Raw genomic sequence first — 25,377 nt, forward strand, 5'->3', positions numbered from 1 at the left:
AAAGCTTAGGGTGCATCTACCCAGCGAGCAGCAGCCCAAAGCAGCCCCGGTCCACAGATTTGGGATCACACTATGGCATTAAATATAGCTGTGTAGACATTGTGGTGCAGGCTGGCACTCTGGTGCTGAGGCCTACCCTCTCCCTAGGCTTCATAGCCCACACGCCAGCCCAAATGTCTACATGGCTTTCTTAGCTCCATCCCCCTTGAGCCCGAGTCTGCCAACTGAGGCTCTGGGATTAGCTGCCCCTGGGCTGTGTAGATGTAACCCACGCACCTCCTGGGTGTGGTGGTCTGTCTCATCTAGTGGCACAGAGACCACTTAGAGAGAATTAATGAGTCTGCTCTACAGCCTCAGCTAAGAGCCAGTTGGCTTTTAGCTCATGCGATAGAGGCTCATGCACGAAGCTCCAAGGGTCCCAAGTTCAATGACAAACGGGGTCTTAGAGGCACCCTAAGGCACTTCAAGGTTAGTATGCGGGGCAGGCTGACGGGATGTCATCTCACTGGAGCTGCTCCTCAGCTCTTTCCCTACAATATTTCTAGACTTGCACTTGCCTTTAGAACGCTTCCTGGACAAGGGGCTAGCTGTCTCAAAGAGCAGCTTTTCCACACCTCACAGTGGCAGCTGCAGTCAACATGCACAAAAGTGAAACTCGTGCAGACCAGAGCAGTATTTGCTCAGCAGACGCCATCGGCTGTGGAATTCACTTCTTCTGGAGATCAAGATGAGACCAACCCTAGTTGCCGTCAGAACACAATACCAGACTTCTTTACACAGGCTTCTGGAAACGACTAAGCTGGTGTGCAAGGTCAGCATCTTCGTGGAAAACAGCCAGAGAAGCTCCTGTTGCTGGGTAAGAAGCCAGTTCGATCGTTCGACAGAAATAATGTCTCCAGCGTATGCTCTTAGACAGCAGGGTGAGAGCTGCATTCCACGTATTTCGGATAGGTCTACACTGAATCAGAGGCGTGAGTGCAGCACATGTAGACAAACCAGAGTTAGCTTTACTCCAACTCCAATAACAATAGCCCTGAAGCTGTGGCAACCCAGGCTTCACTCCCCTCCCCCGGACAGAGGGTATGTACTTGAGCAGCTCGCCCATGCTGCCATGGCTTCACTGCTATTGTGGTTCAAGCTAGCTGGATTGGCGCTAGCCGAGATGTGTCTACACATGCTGCAGCCACACCTCGGATTGCTGTGTGGACGTACTCTGAGACAGACAAATTATTTTTTGCTACTCTGGCCAATAAACTCCACTAGGTGCTTACAAGCAAGGAGTTAGAGATATAGGTGGTTGTAAGTCAGCCTTACTTCTGAGTCACTATAAAGCATTCTGCACAGTAGTAAAACCAGAGCCCGCCACAAATTAAATATCACCTGCTGGAGGCAGGGATGAGCTAGCATCCCCATGTACTGCCTTGCGGGAAAGGCAATGCGCATCTGAGGCTCTGGTATTCCTACTCCATCAGTTACCAGAGCATATTGTATTCAGGCTTTATTGTCTGTATTACAGTAGCTCCTGCAAGCTCCAGCTGAGATTGGGGACCCATGGTGCTAAACATACACATACCACTCTGTCTGGGAGGGGAAACTGAGGCACAGAGCATGAAGTGACTTACCCAAGGTGACAGAGCAAGTTAGTGACAGAAACAGGAAGAGAACCCAGGTCTCCCAAGTCCCAGAGCAGGGTCCTACCCACTAGACACCACAACTTCTCAAGTAGTTGTTAGAGAGCTTATTCCTGCACTCTCCCACTTCCCTGGTCCGTCTCGCATGAACAAAGAGCAACAATACCCAAAGTCCAAAGGTGCAAACAATTTGATGTTTATTGGGGTGAACTTCCAGCATGCTTAAATACAAGTTCCTTTTTCCGTATTTTCGCATCCCAATTTACTTCCTGTTTGCTCCTAATTTATATAGTAATATTCTTAGCTATACCTTAACCAATCCTTCTACTGAAATTTAACTAACCAATCCTAACATATTGTAACATGATTAACCAACCAATTATATCCCACCACCTTAATTAGTTTACACCCAGCAAAATTAATTATACAGCAGACAGAAACAATCACAGAACCAGATAGAGACCATGCAAGTAATAGCAAAGTGGGAACTATAATGACAAAACAATACAGAAGTGAGGATTTCACAACGACATCTATAAAGACATAAGGGTTTCCCAGCTGTGCCTATTGATAAGTGAGTTCTTACCAGACAGAAAACTATCAAACTAAATTTCCTTTTACATCTTCTAGGCTCTTCCCTTTCTCTGGAGGGAATAGATCGGATCACCTTCCTAATAGCCCCATATTGACTAGTTTGGAATGTGAGGAGGTGACCGTTCACTTCCCAGCTTATGGCTGCCTCTGCTACTTAGCGAAAGGCCTTAGCCTAAGAACAGGGCCTCAGACTGTCACAGTGAGAGAAGCCCCTTACACAGATTCTCTCTTTTAGACCTCTATAACTAGCTTAATGATAAACATATACCTAAATTCTTAAAGTATAGGCCTTTACAGACAGGCCTGAATATCTATATCCTAACAGTAGTCTTTGGCAGAGAGGTGACGTGCTTGATTTCCTTTGGACAGCACAACACATGCCAGACAAGAACCTTACCTGGACAGCCACATCAGCACATCCAAAGCACCCTCACACCAGGTGAAGAGTTGGCTATGTAGCTAAACAATGGCATTAGAGAAGGAGGGAGATTAGGGAGTTAAAGGTAGAGAAATCAGCTTAGAAAAAGAAAGTGAGCATTTTAATAGCAAACAGTGTAACGCCTGGAGAGTTTTACAACAAATATAAAATTAAAAGAATTTCAAAATCAAAGCCTTTGAGGAGACTATGGGGTAGCTGATAAAGTCATGCAAAGTAAGACTCAGAGAGAGATTACTACTTCCTGCCACCAGACAATTACTTTGTTCAAATTCTTTGGAAGACGTGTTTTCAGCTTCCTGGCAATTTCTGTCAATACAAACAACTGAGTGCAAATTGAGAGACAGAAACCTGGAAGGAGAGGGTGCAGGTAGCAGAAAGGTGGAATCATACTAGCCAGTTAACGCCCTACAACAGATGCAAACAATGTCGCACAGTGTTCATGAAGCTGGTAGTTCGGCTCAGAACATAGCTATTATTATACCTGCTTTAAAACCTTTGCATAAAATTAGGTTCCCTGGGATTTTCAGCCATTGCCTAGAACATAAGAACGGCCATACTGGGTCAGACCAATGGTCCATCTAGACCAGTATCCTGTCTTCCAACAGCGGCAAGTGCCAGATGCTACAGAGGGAATGAACAGAATGGGACAAATATCAAATGATCCATCCTCAGTCATCCAGTCCCAGCTTCTAGCAGTGAGAGGTTTAGGGACATCCACAAACTGCATGGGTTGCAGGAAGTAGAGGGTTGGAGCCACTTACTATTGAAGTCTATGAAAGGACTCCCAGTGTTTTCATTGGGTCTAGTCCTTATTGACTATTAGGGCCAAAATATTCAACCTTGGAGACCTAAGGAATATTTTGTTCTGTGTTTGTACAAAGCCTAATAGAATGGGGTCCTGCACCATGCCAGGGGCTGCTAGGAGCTGGGGTAATACTAACAAATGAAGTGAGGCACCTTCATCATAGCAGCCAGTGGGAGTGGAAGATGCTCAGTATCTCTTAAAGAAGAGACCGCATATTAATGTGCCTGGCCCACATTTGAAAATTTAACCCTAAATACCCTTTAATGCCCTCCTCACACTTTTCCCACCTCACACAAATGGAAGGTTGAGTTTGGTTTCCACAAATATAGAGATTTATAGAGAAAGGCAACATGATTAGCTACGTACACCATCAGAATATGTTATGCAGGGCATATTTCAAGCCAATTTTGTAATTCATAGTAAATCACATTATATCGTCATGAGCCCAGTGTCATTCAGAATTGTTCCAGGATATAACAAAGGCTGTGTTCATTTTGCCTATGATAATCACAAATGAAGTTCTATCAAATGGACGACTTCATATTTCACCCCTGTATTTTCATTACGATGGGGGGTACTCGGCTATCATAGAATCATAGAATATCAGGGTTGGAAGGGACCTCAGGAGGTCATCTAGTCCAACCCCCTGCTCAAAGCAGGACCAATCCCCAACTAAATCATCCCACCCAGGGCTTTGTCAAGCCTGACCTTACAAACTTCTAAGGAAGGAGATTCCACCACCTCCCTAGGTAACGCATTCCAGTGTTTCACCACCCTCCTAGTGAAAAAGTTTTTCCTAATATCCAACCTAAACTTCCCCCACTGCAACTTGAGACCATTACTCCTTGTTCTGTCATCAGCTACCACTGAGAACAGTCTAGAGCCATCCTCTTTGGAACCCCCTTTCAGGTAGTTGAAAACAGCTATCAAATCCCCCCTCATTCTTCTCTTCCGTAGACTAAACAATCCTAGTTCCTTCAGCCTCTCCTCATAAGTCATGTGTTCCAGTCCCCTAATCATTTTTGTTGCCCTCCGCTGGACTCTTTCCAATTTTTCCACATCCTTCTTGTAGTGTGGGGCCCAAAACTGGACACAGTACTCCAGATGAGGCCTTACCAATGTCGAATAGAGGGGAACGATCACGACCCTCGATCTGCTGGCAATGCCCCTGCTTATACATCCCAAAATGCCATTGGCCTTCTTGGCAACAAGGGCACACTGACTCATATCCAGCTTCTCGTCCACCATAACCCCTAGGTCCTTTTCTGCAGAACTGCTGCCGAGCCATTCGGTCCCTAGTCTGTAGCGGTGCATGGGATTCTTCCGTCCTAAGTGCAGGACTCTGCACTTGTCCTTGTTGAACCTCATCAGATTCCTTGTGACCCAACCCTTTAATTTATCTAGGGCCCTCTGTATCCTATCCCTACCCTCCAGCGTATCTACCTCTCCTCCCAGTTTAGTGTCATCTGCAAACTTGCTGAGGGTGCAATCCACACCATCCTCCAGATCATTTATGAAGATATTGAACAAAACCGGCCCCAGGACCGACCCTTGGGGCACTCCACTTGATACCGACTGCCAACTAGACATGGAGCCATTGATCACTACCCATTGAGCCCGACAATCTAGCCAGCTTTCTATCCACCTTATTGTCCATTCATCCAGCCCATACTACTTTAACTTGCTGACAAGAATACTGTAGGAGACCGTGTCAAAAGCTTTGCTAAAGTCAAGGAACAACACATCCATCGCTTTCCCCTCATCCACAGAGCCAGTTATCTCATCATAGAAGGCAATTAGATTAGTCAGGCATGACTTGCCCTTGGTGAATCCATGCTGACTGATCCTGATCACTTTCCTCTCCTCTAAGTGCTTCAGAATTGATTCCTTGAGGACCTGCTCCATGATTTTTCCAGGGATTTTTCCAGGGCTGGGAGTACAAAGAGGATCTGCATAATTTCTGCTGGACAAAAACTAGACAAACTAGTCTGACAAAGTGCGCAAGGTGCTGAAGTTTACCCTGGAAAAGCTTGTTCTATCAAGTAATCAGTTTACAAACACACTGAACCAATTAAAGAAGAGAAATGTATGTTGTTTTCGCATAATAAACCTGAAATTGTTGCTGACTGAATTGTAAAACCCCATTATGGCTGAATAATGTTTATCCACAGCCTGTAATGTCAGCTCTATAGGTCAGCAGTGAATGATAAAATGATTTAATCATTAACCTATTTTAAACTAATTGTGGTCAGAAACATGGACTGTTACTTGTGACAGTGGAGTCCAGGGCTGTGCTTTCATAATGAAAGGAGACATGGTCATGGTAAAAAGACTTTTGTCTTCACTGAGAAAAAGGTGTGTTTTTACATCCAGATAGCTCTCACAAGGTAAAAAAATCCCTTTTTGCAGTAAAGATATACCTTAATCCCCTCTGGCAAAAGCTGGTGTTATAAACTCTTACCACTTAGACATCATTAGCAGGAGATCTGGGAATTTGGTATCAGATACATTGTTTTATCAACATGCCAAATGTTTTAACCACAATATGTTTTTGACCCATCTCCCTCCAGACTCTGACAATTTTGCAGATGCAACTTTGCATCAGAACTAAAAAAAAATAAATTATCTCACTACAGAAGAATGTAGGCACACTCTATTTACAAATCTACTACGAGCAACTGAAAGCAAGGTCGTTTTGAGGCTGTTGGCTTTGGTCAAGTAAAAGTAATCAGCATGGAGAGGTTAGTCCAGGTACAAGCTAAGAATGGAAAACTCAAAATCAGACCCACTCTCCAATCCAAGACCTTCTGCGGCTTCTGAAAAGTTAGCTAAAAGGCACTATTTGTACTACAGCCTGGATGTCTTTGATATCTAATCTGACAGATTTTTTTTATTCTCTGTTCTGTAAACAGCCAATATAGTTTTTGCCCCTCTGGTTTTAAGTCAGGTTAGTGCTCGTTTTCCTTAGGAGCGAAACAATCCCCGCAGATGAGCAGAACACAGTGCCCGGTTCTCCGTTTTACAGAGAGCAGGCAGGTCATTTGCTTTCACAGATTCACAGATTCCACAGCAAACAGGGAGCATTTTGACCATCTAGTCTGGCTACCTGTGTAACACAGGCCAGAGAACATCCCCACATTAATTCTTGAGCAGATCTTCTTTTAAATCAAACTTGGATGTTTTTCTAATTGTCAGTGATGGAGAATCCACCATCAACCTTGGTAAGTTGTTCCAATTGTTAATTACTGTCACTGTAATTACTGTCTGCTGCTTGCCAGGGGCTAAGATTCGCGATGTGACGGAGAGACTGCCGAGACTCATCAAGCCCTCGGATCGCTACCCCTTCCTGCTTCTCCATGTGGGCACCAATGATACTGCCAAGAATGACCTTGAGCGGATCACTGCGGACTACGTGGCTCTGGGAAGAAGGATAAAGGAGTTGGAGGCGCAAGTGGTGTTCTCGTCCATCCTCCCCGTGGAAGGAAAAGGCCTGGGTAGGGACCGTCGAATCGTGGAAGTCAACGAATGGCTACGCAGGTGGTGTCGGAGAGAAGGCTTTGGATTCTTTGACCATGGGATGGTGTTCCATGAAGGAGGAGTGCTGGGCAGAGACGGGCTCCATCTTACGAAGAGAGGGAAGAGCATCTTTGCCAGCAAGCTGGCTAACCTAGTGAGGAGGGCTTTAAACTAGGTTCACCGGGGGAAGGAGACCAAAGCCCTGAGGTAAGTGGGAAAGCGGGATACTGGGAGGAAACACAGGCAGGAATGTCTGTGAGGGGAGGGCTCCTGCCTCATACTGGGAATGAGGGGAGATCAACAGGTTATCTCAAGTGCTTATATACAAATGCACAAAGCCTTGGAAACAAGCAGGGAGAACTGGAGGTCCTGGTGATGTCAAGGAACTATGACGTGATCGGAATAACAGAGACTTGGTGGGATAACTCACATGACTGGAGTACAGTCATGGATGGTTATAAACTGTTCAGGAAGGACAGGCAGGGCAGAAAAGGTGGGGGAGTAGCACTGTGTGTAAGGGAGCAGTATGACCGCTCAGAGCTCCGGTACGAAACTGTGGAAAAACCTGAGTGTCTCTGGATTAAGTTTAGAAGTGTGTGCAACAAGAGTGATGTCGTGGTGGGAGTCTGCTATAGACCACCGGACCAGGGGGATGAGGTGGATGAGGCTTTCTTCCGGCAACTCATGGAAGCTACTAGATCGCATGCCCTGATTCTCATGGGTGACTTTAATTTTCCTGATATCTGCTGGGAGAGCAATACAGCGGTGCATAGACAATCCAGGAAGTTTTTGGAAAGCGTAGGGGACAATTTCCTGGCGCAAGTGCTAGGGGAGCCAACTAGGGGGGGCGCTTTTCTTGACCTGCTGCTCACAAACCAGGTAGAATTAGTGGGGGAAGCAAAAGTGGATGGGAATCTGGGAGGCAGTGACCATGAGTTGGTTGAGTTCAGGATCCTGACGCAGGGAAGAAAGGTAAACAGCAGGATACGGACCCTGGACTTCAGGAAAGCAGACTTCGACTCCCTCAGGGAACAGATGGCCAGGATCCCCTGGGGGACTAACATGAAGGGGAAGGGAGTCCAGGAGAGCTGGCTGTATTTCAAGGAATCCCTGTTGAGGTTACAGGGACAAACCATCCCGATGAGTCGAAAGAATAGTAAATACGGCAGGCGACCAGCTTGGCTTAATGGTGAATCCTAGCGGATCTTAAACATAAAAAAGAAGCTTACAAGAAGTGGAAGGTTGGACGTATGACCAGGGAAGAGTATAAAAATATTGCTCGGGCATGTAGGAAAGATATCAGGAGGGCCAAATCGCACCTGGAGCTGCAGCTAGCAAGAGATGTCAAGAGTAACAAGAAGGGTTTCTTCAGGTATGTTGGCAACAAGAAGAAAGCCAAGGAAAGTGTGGGCCCCTTACTGAATGAGGGAGGCAAGCTAGTGACAGAGGATGTGGAAAAAGCTAATGTACTCAATGCTTTTTTTGCCTCTGTTTTCACTAACAAGGTCAGCTCCCAGACTGCTGCGCTGGGCATCACAAAATGGGGAAGAGATGGCCAGCCCTCTGTGGAGATAGAGGTGGTTAGGGACTATTTAGAAAAGCTGGACGTGCACAAGTCCATGGGGCCGGACGAGTTGCATCCGAGAGTGCTGAAGGAATTGGCGGCTGTGATTGCAGAGCCCTTGGCCATTATCTTTGAAAACTCGTGGCGAACGGGGGAAGTCCCGGATGACTGGAAAAAGGCTAATGTAGTGCCAATCTTTAAAAAACGGAAGAAGGAGGATCCTGGGAACTACAGGCCAGTCAGCCTCACCTCAGTCCCTGGAAAAATCATGGAGCAGGTCCTCAAAGAATCAATCCTGAAGCACTTACATGAGAGGAAAGTGATCAGGAACAGTCAGCATGGATTCACCAAGGGAAGGTCATGCCTGACTAACCTAATCGCCTTTTATGATGAGATTACTGGTTCTGTGGATGAAGGGAAAGCAGTGGATGTATTGTTTCTTGACTTTAGCAAAGCTTTTGACATGGTCTCCCACAGTATTCTTTTCAGCAAGTTAAGGAAGTATGGGCTGGATGAATGCACTATAAGGTGGGTAGAAAGCTGGCTAGATTGTCGGGCTCAACGGGTAGTGATCAATGGCTCCATGTCTAGTTGGCAGCCGGTGTCAAGTGGAGTGCCCCAGGGGTCGGTCCTGGGGCCGGTTTTGTTCAATATCTTCATAAATGATCTGGAGGATGGTGTGGATTGCACTCTCAGCAAATTTGCGGATGATACTAAACTGGGAGGAGTGGTAGATACGCTGGAGGGGAGGGATAGGATACAGAAGGACCTAGACAAATTGGAGGTTTGGGCCAAAAGAAATCTGATGAGGTTCAATAAGGATAAGTGCAGAGTCCTGCACTTAGGATGGAAGAATCCAATGCACCGCTACAGACTAGGGACCGAATGGCTAGGCAGCAATTCTGCGGAAGAGGACCTAGGGGTGACAGTGGACGAGAAGCTGGATATGAGTCAGCAGTGTGCCCTTGTTGCCAAGAAGGCCAATGGCATTTTGGGATGTATAAGTAGGGGCATAGCGAGCAGATCGAGGGACGTGATCGTTCCCCTCTATTCGACATTGATGAGGCCTCATCTGGAGTACTGTGTCCAGTTTTGGGCCCCACACTACAAGAAGGATGTGGATAAACTGGAGAGAGTCCAGCGGAGGGCAACAAAAATGATTAGGGGTCTAGAGCACATGACTTATGAGGAGAGGCTGAGGGAACTGGGATTGTTTAGTCTGCAGAAGAGAAGAATGAGGGGGGATTTGATAGCTGCTTTCAACTACCTGAAAGGGGGTTCCAAAGAGGATGGCTCTAGACTGTTCTCAATGGTAGCAGATGACAGAACGAGGAGTAATGGTCTCAAGTTGCAATGGGGGAGGTTTAGATTGGATATTAGGAAAAACTTTTTCACTAAGAGGGTGGTGAAACACTGGAATGCGTTACCTAGGGAGGTGGTAGAATCTCCTTCCTTAGAGGTTTTTAAGGTCAGGCTTGACAAAACCCTGGCTGGGATGATTTAACTGGGAATTGGTCCTGCTTCGAGCAGGGGGTTGGACTAGATGACCTTCTGGGGTCCCTTCCAACCCTGATATTCTATGATTCTATGTTAGAAATTTACACCTTATTTCCAGTCTGAATTTGTCTGGCTTCAACTTCCAGCTATTGGAACATGTTAGACCTTTCTCTGCTAGACTAAAGAGCCCATTATTAAATGTTTGTCCCCGACGTTGATAGTTATGGATTATAATCAAGTCACCCCTTAACCTTCTCTTTCTTAAACTAAATAGATTGAGCTCCTTGAATCCATCTATATACTCTGAGGCATGTTTTTTAATCCTTTAATCATTCTCATGGCTCTTCTCTCAACCCTCTCCACTTTATCAACATCATTCTTGAATTGTGGGCACCAGAACTGGGCACAGAATTCCAGCAGCAGTCACACCAGTATCAATATAGAGGTAAAACAATCTCTCAACTCGTATTCGAGATTCCTCTGTTTATCTATCCCAGGATCACATTAGCCCTTTTGGCCAGAGTGTCATATTGGGAGCTCATGCTCAGCTGCTTATCCACCACAATCCCCCCAATCTTTCAGTGTCACTGTTTCCCAGGATAGAATCCACCATCCTACAACTGTGGCCTACTTCCTCTGTTCCTAGATTTATACCTTTACATTTAGCCATATTAAAACACATATTGTTTGCTTGCACCCAGTTTACCAAGCGATCCAGGTCATTCTGAATCAACGCCCTGTCCTCTTCATTATTTATTATTTCACCCAATTTTTGTGTCATCTACAAACTTTATCAGTGATGATTTTATGTTTTCTTCCGGGAAATTAATACAAATTTTAAATAGTATATGGCCAAGAACTGATCCTTGCAAGACCTCACTAGAAACACACCAGTTTGATGATGATTCCTGATTTACAATTACATTTGGCGATCTACCAGTTAGCCAGCTTTTAATCCATTTAATGTGTGCCATGTTAATTTGATATCGTTCTAGTTTTTTAATCAAGATTTAAAATGCCGTACAGGGGTCTAATACATCAATACTATTACCTTTATCAACCAATCTTGTAATTTCATCATAAGAACGTAAGAACAGCCATACTGGGTCAGACCAATGGTCCATCTAGCCCAGTGTCCTGTCTTCCAACAGTGGCCAATGCCAGATGCCTCAGGGGGGAATGAACAGAACACGGCAATTATCAAGTGACCCATCCACTGTCATCCAGTCCCAGCTTTTGGAAGTCAGAGGTTTAGGGACACCTAGAGCATGGAGTTGCATCCATGACCATCTTGGCAAATAGCCATTGATGGACCTATCCTCCATGAACTTATCTAATTCTTTTTTTAACCCAATTATACTTTTGGCCTTCCCAACATCCCCTGGCTACGAGCTCCACAGGTTGACTGTGCATTGTGTGAAGAATTTCCTTTTGTTTTATTTTTAAACCTGCTGCCTATTAATTTCATTAGGTGACCCCCGGTTCTTGTGTTATGTGAAGGGATAAATAACACTTCCTTATTCACTTTCTCCACACTAGTCATGATTTTATAGACTTCAATCATATCCCTCCTCACTAGTGTCTTTTCTAAGCAAAACTGTGCAAATCTTCTTACTCTCTCCTTGAGCTGTTCCATACCCCTCATCATTTTTGTTGCCCTTCTCTGTACCTTTTCCAGTTCTAATACATCTTTTTTTGAGATGGGACAACCAGAACTACACGCAGTATTCAAGGTGTGGGTGTACCATGGATTTGTATAGTGGCATTGTGATATTTACTGTCTTATTATCTATCCCTATCTATGCTAACGGTTCAGAACATTATGTTAGCTTTGTTTATCGCCACTGCACATTAAGCAGATGTTTTCAGAGAACTCTCCACCATGGCTCCAAGATCTCTTTGAGTGGTGACAGCTGATTTAGACCCCATCATTTTGTACATATAGTTGGGATGATGTTTTCCATTGTGCATTACTTTTTATTCATCAACACTGAATTTCAGCTGACATTTTGCTGCCCAGTCTTCCAGTTTTGTGAGATCCCTTTGTAACTCTTTGCAGTCAACTTTGGACTTAACTGTCTTGCATAATTTTGTATTATCTGGAAACTTGGCCAGCTCACTGTTTACCCCTTTTTCCAGATCATTTATGAATATGTTGAAAAGCTCTGGTCCCAGTACAGAACTTTGGGGGATGCCACTGTGTATCTCTCTCCACTATAAAAACACCTTTTCTGAAAGTCCAAGTACACTCTATTGACTTGATCACCTTTGTCCACATGCTTGTTGACCTCCTCAAAGAATTCTGATAGATTGGTGAGCCATGATTTCCCTTTACAAAAACCATGTTGACTCTTCCCCAACATATCATGCTCATCTATGTGTCTGATAATTCTGTTCTTAGTTTCAATCAATTTGCTTGGTACTGAAGTCAGGCTGACTGGCCTGTAATTACTGGGATCACTCCTGGAGCCTTTTTTCAAAAATCGACATTACACTAACTATCCTCCAGTCATCTAGTACAGAGGCTGATTTAGTTAGAAGTTCTGCAATTTCATATCTGAGTTCTTTCAGAACTCTTGGGTGATACCATCTGGTCCTGGTGACTTATTACTGTTTAATTTATCAATTTGTTCCAAAACCTCCTCTACTGACAACTCAGTCTGGGACAGTTTCTCCGATTTGTCAACTAAAAACAATGACTCAGATGTGAAAATCTTCCTGACGTCCTCTGCAGTGAAGAATTCATTTATCTGTTCCACAACAGCTTGTCTTCTCTTGAATGCTCCTTTAGCACCTCAATCAGTGAGTGGCATCAGTGAGTGGCCGGCTTCCTACTTTTGGCGTACTTAAAAAAAAATTGCTGTTAGTTTTTGTGTCTTTTGCTAGTTGCTCTTCAAATTCTTTCTTGGCCTGCCTAATTATACTTTTACACTTGACTTCCCAGAATTTAGACTCCTTTCCTCAGTAGGATTTGACTGATTTTTAAAGGATGCCTTTTTGCCTCTAACTGCCTCTTTTTTAATCTGCTGTTTAGCCACAGTGGCATTTTTTGGTTCTCTTTTTTTTAATATTATTATTTGGAGGTTACATTTAGTTTGAGTCTCTATTATGGTGTTTTTAAACAGTCTCCATGCAGTTTGCAGGCATTTCACTCATGACCGTTTCTTTCAATTTCCATGTAACCAGTGCTAGCATCCTCATTTTTTGTGAAGTTCCCCTTTTTGAAGTTAAATGGCACTGTTGTGGATTCCTTTGGTATTTTCCTCCCTACCAGGATGTTATATTTAATTACTTTATGGTTGCTATTATTGAGTGGTTCAACTACATTCACCTTTTTGACCAGATCCTGTGTTCCACTTAGGACTAAATCAAGAACTGCCTCTCTTCTTGTGGGTTCCAGGACTAGATACTCCAAGAAGCAGTCATTAATGGTGTTTAGACATTTTATCTTTGCATCCCATCCTAAGGTGACATGTACCCAGTCAATGTGGGGGTAGTTGAAATCCCCCATTATTATTGCATTTTTCTGTTTTTGTAGCCTGTCTACTCTTCCTGAGCATTTCACAGTCACCATCCTGGTCAGGTCACGAGTAGTGTATTCCTACTGCTACCTTCTTATAGTTCAAGCATGGAATTTCCATCCATAGTGATACTATGATGCAGTTTCATTCATTTAAAATGTTTGCTATATCTGACTGTATACCTTCTTTCACATGCAGTGCCACTCTCCCATCAGCGTGACCTACTCTGTCATTCCTATTTATTTTGTATTCTAGTATCACTGTGTCCCATTGATTCTCATCTGATAGGAGGAGGAGCGATATTGCTCAGATCTGGAAGCCACGGGAGTGGAGTTGGACGCAGGGTGCCGAAGATGATACGCATGGTGGCACGTAACTGTGTATCCACCAAACTGTATCCACCAGTTTGGTGTGTGATGATCGACTCCAAACTGGTGCACAGTACTCTGCCACCGAATACGAGGTGGCAAGAGCTGATGTTGCAGCACGAGCATCCCATGACGACCTTGCCAGTTTGCCAAGAAGATTACTGTGCTTCTTAACTTTAGCTGTTGTCCTCCTCATATCAGACGAGAGGTTGCCACTGGCAAGTTACTGGAGAAAGTATGCGCTAACTCAAGCCTGCCACTGCAGAATGACCTTTTTAAACCATCAGCAGCAAGTTCGCCATCACATCATCCATTATGGTCTCATTCGCCATGCCAGGATGTTAGGGCAGAAACACTCTGGTGAGAGGAATGGATCTCTGTTATAATCCCCAACCAGTCCCTCGTCGGTGACCCCACAATTTTCCCGCCTGGTTTTGACCTGCCCCGTCGCCGATGGTCCCTGTGGAACAGGTTCCAGACCGGGCAAGGTCTCTGTGCAGCCAACCAGTATCGCTGGGGCCTTTGTGACAGCCCTTTGAGCAGCTGCGGTGCGACACAGATGATGACGCACATTGTCGATGAATGCCTGCTGACCAGGTTCCGTGGTGGCCTAGAAGAACTGCATCACTCCACTGAAGATGCCATCTCTTGGCTAGACGACTGCACACACTAAATATTGATTATCATTGTTCCACCAAGTTTCTGTGACACCTATTATTTCAATATACTCCTGTAATACCAGGCACTCAAGTTCACACATCTTAGTATTTAGACTTCTAGCATCAAAAAAAAGATATCAAGTTTAATCAGACAGGATTTTTTTCCATAAATCGATACTGATTGGCACGAATTCTATTACCCTCATTGAATTCTTTATTAATCAAGTCCTCTATAAGTCACTCCATTATCTTGCCTGGGATCGATGTCAGACGGACAGGCCTCTAATTACCCAGGTCATCCTGTTTACTCTTTTTAATTATTGGCACAACACTACCTTTCTTCCAGTCTTCTGGAATTTCCCCAGTGTTCCAAGACTTAGTGAAAATCAACAGTAATCATCCAGGGAACTCCTCAACCAGCTTTTTTAAAACACAAGTTATCTGGACCTGTTCATTTTAAAATGTCTAACTTTAGTAGCTGCTGTTTAACATCCTCTAAGGATACTAGTGGAATGGGAAGATTGTCATCACATGATAGGACTAGATCATCTATTTTTCCCCAAATACTGAAGAGAAATATTTATTGAACACTTCCTAATATACTTAAACCTTTTATTCTCCTTAATTCTGCTGGCCATAGATTTCTCCTTGTGTCTTTGTTCCCCTTCTCAGTGTTCTACAAATCCTATCCTCTGATTTATATTCATTACTATCAACATTCCCTTTCTTCAATTTGTCTTTTTAAAATTTTTTTAGAGCTGCCTTCACTTCCCTCTTAAACTGTTTTTTTAAACCCGCACAAGCTACATCCTCAATTGTGGGATAGTGGCTTTTGGGGCATCCATAACATGTTCTTAGATGATTCCCAATTATCGTTCACACTTTTCTGATTAAAAGCTTCCTTCCAGCTAATCTGGCTCACAATTTTTTTCAGCTTTGTGAAATTGGCCCTTTTAAAGCACCAAGTATTCATATTACTGGACTTGACTTGATCCCATTTATAATGTGCACGCGGAATAAAGTCATGATCACTTGTACCTAAGCTACCATTAATTTTTAGTTCTGTGATCAGTTCCATTTTATCTGTCAAGACGAGATATAATACAGAACTCCCCTGTGCTGGCTGCAATACTTTTTGAGTTAGGAAGTTGCCATCTCTAAGGTTTAGAAATTCCAAGGATGTTTTAGTACTGACAGCGGGAGCCCTCCAGCATATGACACCCAAACTGAAGTCTCCCATGATTATGCAGGTGTTTTTCCCCCACACATTATAGATAAGTGTGCATGGAGCCAGTCACCCATAGGTGCTGGACCTAGGGATGCTGAAGTGGTTTCCATCATATACATCAGGGGTTCTCGACCTTTTTCTTTCTGAGACCCCCACAACATGCTATAGAAACTCCATGGCCCACTTGTGCGACAACTGTTTTTCTGCGTATAAAAGCCAGGGCCAGGGTTAGGGGGTAGCAAGCAGGGCAAATGCCCAGGGCCCCACGCCACAGGGGATCCCACGAAGCTAAATTGCTCAGGCTTGGGCTTCAGCCCAGGTGGCAGGGCTCAGGGCCCTGGGTTTCAGCCCCATGTGGTGGGTCTTCATCTTTCTGCACTGGGCCCCTGTGAGTCTAATGCTGGCGCAGCTTGGTGGCCCCCCCTGAAACCTGCTCCCGGCCCCCCAGGAGGCTCCGGACACCTGGTTGAGAACCACTGATATACAGGGTTTACAGTTCGGTTCAATGGCTCTCAGCACCCCCACTATACAAATTGTTTCAGCACCCCTGCAGGGATCCTGTTCCCTGGAGGTCTATGGCAGATACAAACTAATGCCCATTTGACCCTATCCATTTCTGGCTGTCTCCAGCTCAAGTCCATAACCCTTGTGTATTCACTTTCCATGGATATGACATTACTGGCAAGACTTTTCAATGAAAAGCAATTTTGGGAGAATATTACAGAATATTCAAGGAGGAGAGGGAATCTCGAATTTCCAGCCACATAATCTGCCCCAGAAACCTCATTCTAAACAGCCACACACAGGCAGGAAACAGACACAGGCAGGGTGACCCACATCTCACCATAACACACGTGCCAATTTCAGGGCCAGGACATCCTTAGTGCCCAGCTGATCCCCAGCCTCCTCGGGGGCACAGGCTGCAGGTGGTAACGCAGACCGAGCCCAAGCCTGGGGAAAGGCAAGGCTGTCATAAAGTAGTCCAGAGTGCAGCTTGGCCAGACCAGAGACCTGTATGTGACCTCGGACAAAGAAAAAGTGCCTTCTGGAAATCACTGATCTTGCGCAGCAATGACTGCATGAACCAAATGGAAGACAACAAGCAAGAGTTTCATCAGTTGCTTTCAGGCTACCAAAAAGAGAAACGAACCCAAGAGGCAGGGACATCTTCCACATGAGGCTGAGGCTGCACCCTGTTCTGCAGAAGGGGGACAGGTAGGGCAGACAGCTTTCAAGATTTTGCTATTTCAGCACCATCCAGTTATGGCGCTGCTCTTCGAGGAGACTTAATTGCACAGAGTTGATTTCATTAGAATAAGGGCTCTTGGCAGTGATGAGCTGCCAAAATCTTAACAACGGGTTCCCTCCTCACCGCACGAGGGGGTCGTGGCCCACCCCCACCCCCTGGAACTCCTGCCCCATCCAACCCCCCACGTTCCTTGACGCCCCCCCCAGGACCCCTGCCCCATCTATCCCCCTCCCCTGTCCCCTGACTGCCCCCAGAACCGGGCAGGAGGGTCTCATGGGCCACCATAGTGGGTGCCCACCCCACCCCCTAAGAGCCAGAGGGACCTGCTGGGGCAAGGTGGGGAGTCCCAGCGGTGTTTATCTGGGTGGGCTCCCGGGAAGCATCCGGCAGGTCCCTCTGGCTCCTAGGGGCGGGGGAGCGTAGCTGGCGGGGAGCAGGGGGAGCGGCCGCTCCCCCACTGATCACATCAAAAGTGGCGCCTTAGGTGCTGACTCCGGGGTGCTCTGGGGCTGGAGCACCCATGGGGAGAATTTGGTGGGTGCAGAGTCCCCACCGGCAGCTCCCCGCCCCACGCCCGGCCCCAGCTCACCTCAACTCTGCTCCGTCTCCACCCCTGAATGCGCCACCCCGCTCTGCTTCTCTGCCCTTCCCCCCCCCCCCCCCCGCCCCCCGGCTTCCAGTGAATCAGCTGTTCACGTGGGAAGCTCGGGCGGGCTGAGAAGCAGGCGATGGCTTCACACTCAGGCCGAGGGTGGCGGAGGTGAGCTGGGGCGGGGAGCGGTTCCCCTGCGCCCCCCCCAGGTTACCTGCTGTGATGCGGGCGGCCCTCCTTGCCCCCCCTCCAGCTCACCTCCGCTCCGCCTCCCTGGGCCTGAGCGCGAAGCCGCCGCCGCACTGCACCCACCAAATTTTCCCCGTGGGTGCTCCAGCCCCGGAGCACCCATGGAGTCGGTGCCTAAGGCGCCATTTTTGGCCAGTGGTTAAATTTAGAAGCCCTTTTAGAACCGGTTCTCCCTCGCAGGACAACCGGGTCTAAAAGGGCTTCTAAATTTAACAACCGGTTCCAGCGAACCGGTGAGAACCGGCTCCAGCTCACCACTTGCTCTTGGGCTGAACCCCCCAAGAGGAAATCTGAAATGAAGCCTTGACTTGAACACAGAGAATGGAAGGAATCCAGCCCCAAAGAAGAGCTGTAAACAGCTCTCCAAGCACTTTATAAACTCTTCACGTAACAAGAGCTGCTGTGGAACAGAATGGGAAACAAAACATTGAAAATGAGTGTTTTCTACTGTATCCAGGTAGCTGCCTTCAGACCTTCAATACACAGCCACCTTCAAGCCCCCTGAAATGCACAGGGGAACTGATTTCCAGGAGTTCAGTTAACATTCTTCTCTCCATCCTCCACCCCCAATAGGGACAAAAAGGTAAACCCAAAACCATATTTTCGTTACCATGTAAAGTTACCTTGGGTTTTGGTTTCATGGAACAGCTAAATATGTCTATAAATGCTAGATAGACTGTCAGATCAAATATTTACATTTCATATTCCAAGACAAAAAATTACATTCCACGGAGTTCACATTGAAAGTACAAGATGGTAATTTAAGGATAAAACCCATGACGGATTTTGTAGTAATCTCAGAACTGAGCATTACAAATCCACGAAATTCAGAGTTACGTTTATGTATGGAAATGCACTATTAGGACACCCAAATAACCTTAACTCTGCCCTGTAATGACACTATTCAATAACCCTGCAATTATGATGAAGACATTGTAGAGTTTGTGGTCCCAGATTAGCTGAAAATGACTTTTAAAGACCCATTAGTTTGTTTAATTATTTTTCCCTTCATTGTGCCAAAAATTCAATAGCAGCCCCTGATTGTTCCAGCACCATTTCTTGAGGACTCAACTCTCAAAGCTATTGTATATCTCAGAATCACGTGGCAGTGAGGAAAGCAGCCTGTTCTCCCAGCCCAGGAAGGGCATAAGAGAGAAGTGCGGACTCAACAGTATGCTTCCTTCTTTACCTAGATCCTGCTGACCCCCCTGGGTGGGGACTCTGCTGAGTTTGTGCTCCAGCACTGAAGAAGAGACAAGCTTGGGGAGCAGCCTATATTCCCCTCCATTCTCCTCACGTGCTGCGTTGCTCTTCTCATTGAAGCAAGGGGACCTTGTATTTGGCTATTACATTCTTTTCTTCATACCAGACATAACTAACTCCGCAGGGCCAGCTGTTCGTTGCAGCCCCCTGGTCTGCCCACCTTCCAGTACAGAATGTGACCTCAGTAGCCACAACCCACATCCTTAAACAACAGGAACAGCAACTCCATGCACACACACCGGGCAAATCAACACTAAAAGTTCACGCACACCTATGGTGTTAGATACAAATATTTAACACCAGCTCATGCTCACTTGCCATTATATATACCTATGCTGAGACGTCCCTTTAGACAGGGAACCCACAGGAATATGGCTCCAGCTAGCATACCTCGCCTCTCTCAGCAGAAGACGGGAGAGGAAACTACATAGCTGGGGGGAGGGATAGCTCAGTGGTTTGAGCATTGGCCTGCTAAACCCAGGGTTATGCATTCAATCCTTGATGGAGCCATTTAGGGATCTGGGGCAAAATTTGGGGGATTGGTCTTGCTTTGAGCAGGGGATTGGACTAGATGACCTCCTGAGGTCCCTTCCAACCCTGATATTCTATGATAAGAAACAAATCCCACTGTTTCCAGTGCCCTCGGAGGTTCTTCCCAGCCAGGGGAGCACTAGGTTTTCAGTTTACTTTCCAAGGGCCCTCAACCAACAAGCCCCCCCACACCCCCTGTCAAATCTTTGTTTAGAAGAGAAAAGAGCCTCCCATGACTTCAAATAAATTTTTTAATGTGGAAGCTGAACATATTTGTTTATTTTTAGTAAAAAAAAAAACCTGCAAAGGAAAATGATACTGCCACATGGTCAGAAAAATTTGTATATTTTTACTATTTTTTTAAAAAAGCAGTATTTCCCCTCTACAAAGATCTTCAAAGATGTGTAGCTAGTCAGGCATGCATTCTATATATTCCAGACCTTTGCACTGAATCTTTAAACAGTGATTTAAATTACAAACTATGATAAAGCTCTGTCCTTGCCTCCGTGGGTCCCACGTTTCCTGGTGGATTTCACTAGCCTCAGAGGATCACGGTGACCCTCCACGTAACCCTTCTCTCGCTAGAGACAAGAGTCACAGTCTACTGAGCCATTTTCATCATAAGCCAGCAAGGGAGGTAAGGAGAAGTTATCCTTCCTTGCACAGTCTCTGTTGTCTCCCAGGGAGGTGAGGAGAAGTTATCCTTCCTTGCACAGTCTCTGTTGTCTCCCAGGGAGGTGAGGAGAAGTTATCCTTCCTTGCACAGTCTCTGTTGTCTCCCAGTCTCAGTGATTAATCAGGGGGCAAATGGGGGGGAGCCCAGACCCACCCTCTACTCCGGGCTCCAGCCCAGGGACCCTAATAGTATCAGCTATGGCAGCTGACCTTTTAGAAACATGACATGTACAATTCCCTGGGCTACTTCCCCCATAGCAGCCCCCACTTCCTCAAGCTCCACTTCACTCTTACCTCAGGGCCTCCTTCCTTGTGCCTGATATGGTGTGTACTGCTCAGCCTCTCCAACAGCACAACTTCCTCCCACAGCTCCTGACACCCACCTGACTAACTGGGAGGCTTTTAACTAGTTTCAGCCAGCCCCTGATTGGCTTCAGGTGTCCCAATCAACCTAGCCTTCTCCCTGCCTTCTGGAAAGTTCTTAATTGCCTCCAGGTGTCTTAATTGCCCTGGAGCAGCTGCCATTTCACTTATCCTGGTACCAGGGCTTTGTTTAGCCTGGAGCTAATATATCTATCTCCCACTACTTTTCTATAGCCATCTGGCCTTGCCCCGTCACAAAACATAACCCAACTATTTAGATATACAATGATCTTTTAAAAAAAAAGTCCCGGTGTACCAGTATTAATTCATATTGCAAATCAAATAAGATCACAAAATGTTACCAACTGCAAAGCTGTTTTTGTAGGAGTTGCAAAAAATTCGGAGACATTTTCACTTAAAGAGATTTGATAAGAGGAAATTGATTTCCCCAGTAAAGACTATTTCCTTTCATTTAATATATTGCCTACCTACAGCAGATAGAGTTGTGAGTTAACCCTTCGGTACACTGCATGATTCTCCTTTTGGCAGCCAAATTAATGTTATCTCAGGGCATCTCTTATAGTCTGAAGGTATTAAAGTGGGTGGATGGGGAAGCTATATTAATACAATCTTACTGCTGTAATGTTTGGAAATTCATGTCTACAGTTCCTGCAGCGACCAAACAGTCTCTCAGACCCTTTCTGCAAATGTGTTATTTTGTCTTCACCCAACACTCTCTAAATAAACACCCTACTCTCTCTAGCACTGGGATGCTCTGCACCTGGTCCTTCAGGGCCCCCTAGTGAAGGCCCCTTAGTCCTACCACATCCCGCCCCAGGAAAGCAGCGGAAAAGGTGGGTCCTCCAGGGCTGCCTAGAGAGGCTGGGTAATGTCTCCCAATAGCTGGGTAATAAACAAGAGAAATTAGAATTACTCATTTATGAAAGGAAATTTGACATAATTGGTATAACTGAAGCCTGGTGGGAGAAATCACATGACTGGAGTGTTACTAGCAATAGTTACACTGTATTTATGGAAGATAAAATGGGCAGAAATCGAGCAGGATGGCACTTTAGCGTTATTGACGGGTCAGGAGGAAAGGACCTGAAGTGCTTCTGAGTCAATGTTCTAACTGATAGATCACAAAATAGGGGTGTGACACTGGCAGACCAGGTGCCAGCTCATGCCAAGGTCCCAGTGTCTTAACTGAACACTGACAAATACAGGGCTGGAATCAGTCTGGCGCAGCTGTGTGTGAGTATTGTTAAAATAGGGGTTATAATTCTAAGAATTATTGTGCAGGAGGTCAGACTAGATGGTCATAATAGTCCCTTCTGACCTTAATATCTATGAATCTAGGAATGTATTTAGACGTTATTGAATCCTTGTGAGTTGCTGCATACATTAATCTCACTTATAGCATCTGTATCCCATGTTATAAGGTAATATTCAAGTATTTTATTGTAAACCTCTGTGACTGTGTAAATCATCAGGCAGGAGAGAGACATTAACTAGCATGAAGTGCTGGTCTCCAACAGAAGGTGTTAAGTTCCACCCATAGGGAAGGTCCTTCAACACCAGATGAGCTATTGCGAGACATTAAAGAGGACAAAAAACTTTGTTCTGCTCAGCCTCACCCAGCCTCCAGTGAAGTTGAGTCATCCAAATGGATTCCTCCCATCAGCTGAATTTGCAGCTCAGAATAAAAGGGAGGAGGGGCATGATAACCCTTAACATAAAGGAACTGTATCTCTATGCTTCCTGGACTCTGGAGGGCAAGATATTCTTGGCATAAGCAAGAAGTCCCAGCTGTTTGGCCTGAGTTAGCCCTAAAGGACAAACAGAACTTTCTTACTATAGAAATTTCTACTATATTTTGAATTTAAGATTGTAACTCATTTGTGCATCTAGGTTTACCTGCCTTGACCTTGTAAATAACTCTTGTTTCCTTTCCCTATTAATAGATGTGTATATAGTTTATTATAGGATTAGCTACAACTGTAGTCTTTGGTGTAAGATCTAAGGTGTGATTGAGAGTAAGTGACTGCTCCTTTGGGACTGGGAGTAACCAGAATATTGCTGTGATTCTTGGTGTAAGGGACCATCTAATCTATCAAAGGTCGGCTTACCCGGGTGGCGAGACAGATCATAGTACCCAAAGGGATTGACTGTAACTCCATATTAAGAATGGTATAGTGCCTGAGGAGTACGCACTTGATAATTGGTTGGTGAAATCTAAGTATTGAACTCAAAGCCAATTTGGGGTTTGTATCCTGGTCTTAACAGTCTGCCCTGAGGTTGGGACCCAGGCTCGAGTCACTGCAGACAACATGGCAAAGGGTCACAAGATAAGGGTAGTGTGGGTCCCTTCTAGACACCAAATCAGATGAAGGAACAGGATGAGCAGCTCCTTAACTATCTGTCTCTGATATGTTGACAGAAAAGTTGTTATCTTGGGGGATTTCATTCTGGGGGACATAGGCTGGTGCTCTCATGCTACTACCAATAAAGTCTCTCTGGAGGTCCTAGCAACCTATCCTCTATAATTGCTAACAAAAAGTATTGCAACCAAGTCAGGGTAATTCTCTAGTAGCTCTCATTCCGAGAGATCAATTGGAATGGATCACTGAACTAAAACCTGATTGTCACTTAGGTGCAATTGATCCTGATCTAGTTGTGTTTGTTATGTGCAAACAGAATACAGTCAGTGCAATTCCTCTGACCCCTTCAAACTTGTCTAAAATTAGGCACCTATCAATGGGAACTTCAATCAATGGGAGCGATGGGTTTTGAGCACCACAAAAACCAGACTACTTGTTTAGGCATGTAACTCTAGGGACCCTCTCCAGCAACATGATGCATCCAAGCAAACCCCTGCACTCATGCAGAGCTCCAGGGAAGGCAGCTGTAACACCTACAGACCCTGGTCATTGGCAGGCGGGATCGAACCTGGGACCTCAGGAGCTTAGTGCATGAGCCTCTGCAGCGTGAGCTAAAAGCCATATGGCTGTTAGCTAAGGCTGTAGAGCAGACTCATTTTATCTCTCTCCCTCTAAGTGGTCTCCGTGCTACTAGATGGGACAGAACACCGCACCCAGGAGGTGTGTGGGTTACACAGGCACGTGCCCACACAGTTCCAATTGAAGGATGTAGCTTGGCCTTGCCCTCTCCGTGCATCTGTAAAGCTGGGATGATAACGTTTAGCACAGGGCTGCTGTGAGACCTACATCCTGCATGTTCCCAAAGTGCTTTGAGCGCCTTGGCTGGAGAGCACAACTCAGGAAGTGGCTTTAGGAGTGTGGGTATTACTCTGACTGGATTCTTTCTAATGCTATCGCTGGCCATGCAATAAATCCTGCCCATGAAGAGAGAAATCATTTTCTTGCACAAAGCAAGAAGCGCAATAAAGCATGACAAGCATAAGCCAGAGATCCATGCTCAGATACTGCAGTGATGAAGATGACGCCAGAAACTGGTTAAAAATGAAGTCCCAATGCACCACCTAAAACCAAGTATTAAAAGGAACTCTGAACCAAATCAGTTAAGAGAGACATGTTGCTGTCTCATCTAGGTTCTGTAAATACCACGTCCCTGCTGCACTTGCTTCCTGAAACGTGTGACTCCCAGGAGACTAGCTGCAAAAGAAACAGTGGCACTAAGATATTTAGGGCAAAGACTGTTGCTTTCTTTTCCCTACCAATGTCATCAGCTCTGGGCGAGGTTCTCCAATGATTTTAGTCTCCCAATGCACATTGATGGGAACCTATCACACGAGCGCTTAGAGCACTACAGGGTAGATTTCTAATCAGCCCTCCTCCCTTTGCCCTTTGCATTCACCAGTGTGCCTTATGCGAGCGCTTGTTTGTCTGTGTCACACAACCAGCCTCTTCCACCTGCACTAACACGTGAGCAATTGGAAGTGCGGCGTTGCTGCCCCGTGAACAAGCTGAGCCAATAGCAGCGTGCACGGTGACAATGGAAGTGCGCAGCTACAACAATCCAAACCAACCCAAACTCTCAGAAGGAGCGAAACTGGGAGGGCTGCACAGTTACTCATCCCATCATTGGCTGATCAGACTGCACAGGCTGTCTCCTCGGGCAGGAGCTGGGAGACGGGAGGCACCTCACGCTGACCTCAGGAGAGCTCCAGGCTTACCGACTCCGCGGTGGCACCGATGCAGTCTGGGAGGAGCACATCCGTCCCCCAAGTTACAAGCCAGGACCCTTCTATCTCTCCGAGTAGGCGTTTACGCCGAATCCTTTCCTTACCATAGCTCTGAGTGTCTCTGAGTGGTAAGGGGAGTGCTAAGGGCCACCTGGGGAGAAGCAGTCAGTTGTCTCAGCACCACTGCAAGCAGACCTCCTGGCCAGTCACAAGCTCGGTGCCAATCGGATTAGGCCTTGGCTAACCTGACCGCTCCAGGAAGCCGCATTTAAGGACATCATTTCGGGAGGGTGCCAAAGCAACCTGCATCCTCCCCGTCACCTTGTGCCTTGCAAGCAGCAGGTCTCCGCACACGTGCTGTCACAGGGAGCAGGGAGTCATTGGTTCTGTACCCAGCTCTCCCGCGTTCCCCCCGTGTGCCCTCAGACCAAACAAGTGGCAACGTACAGAGGACACGAGGGTGAGCCA

Source organism: Chelonia mydas, chromosome 6 (genome assembly GCF_015237465.2).
Source record: "Chelonia mydas isolate rCheMyd1 chromosome 6, rCheMyd1.pri.v2, whole genome shotgun sequence".
NCBI classification, from domain to species: Eukaryota; Metazoa; Chordata; order Testudines; family Cheloniidae; genus Chelonia; species Chelonia mydas.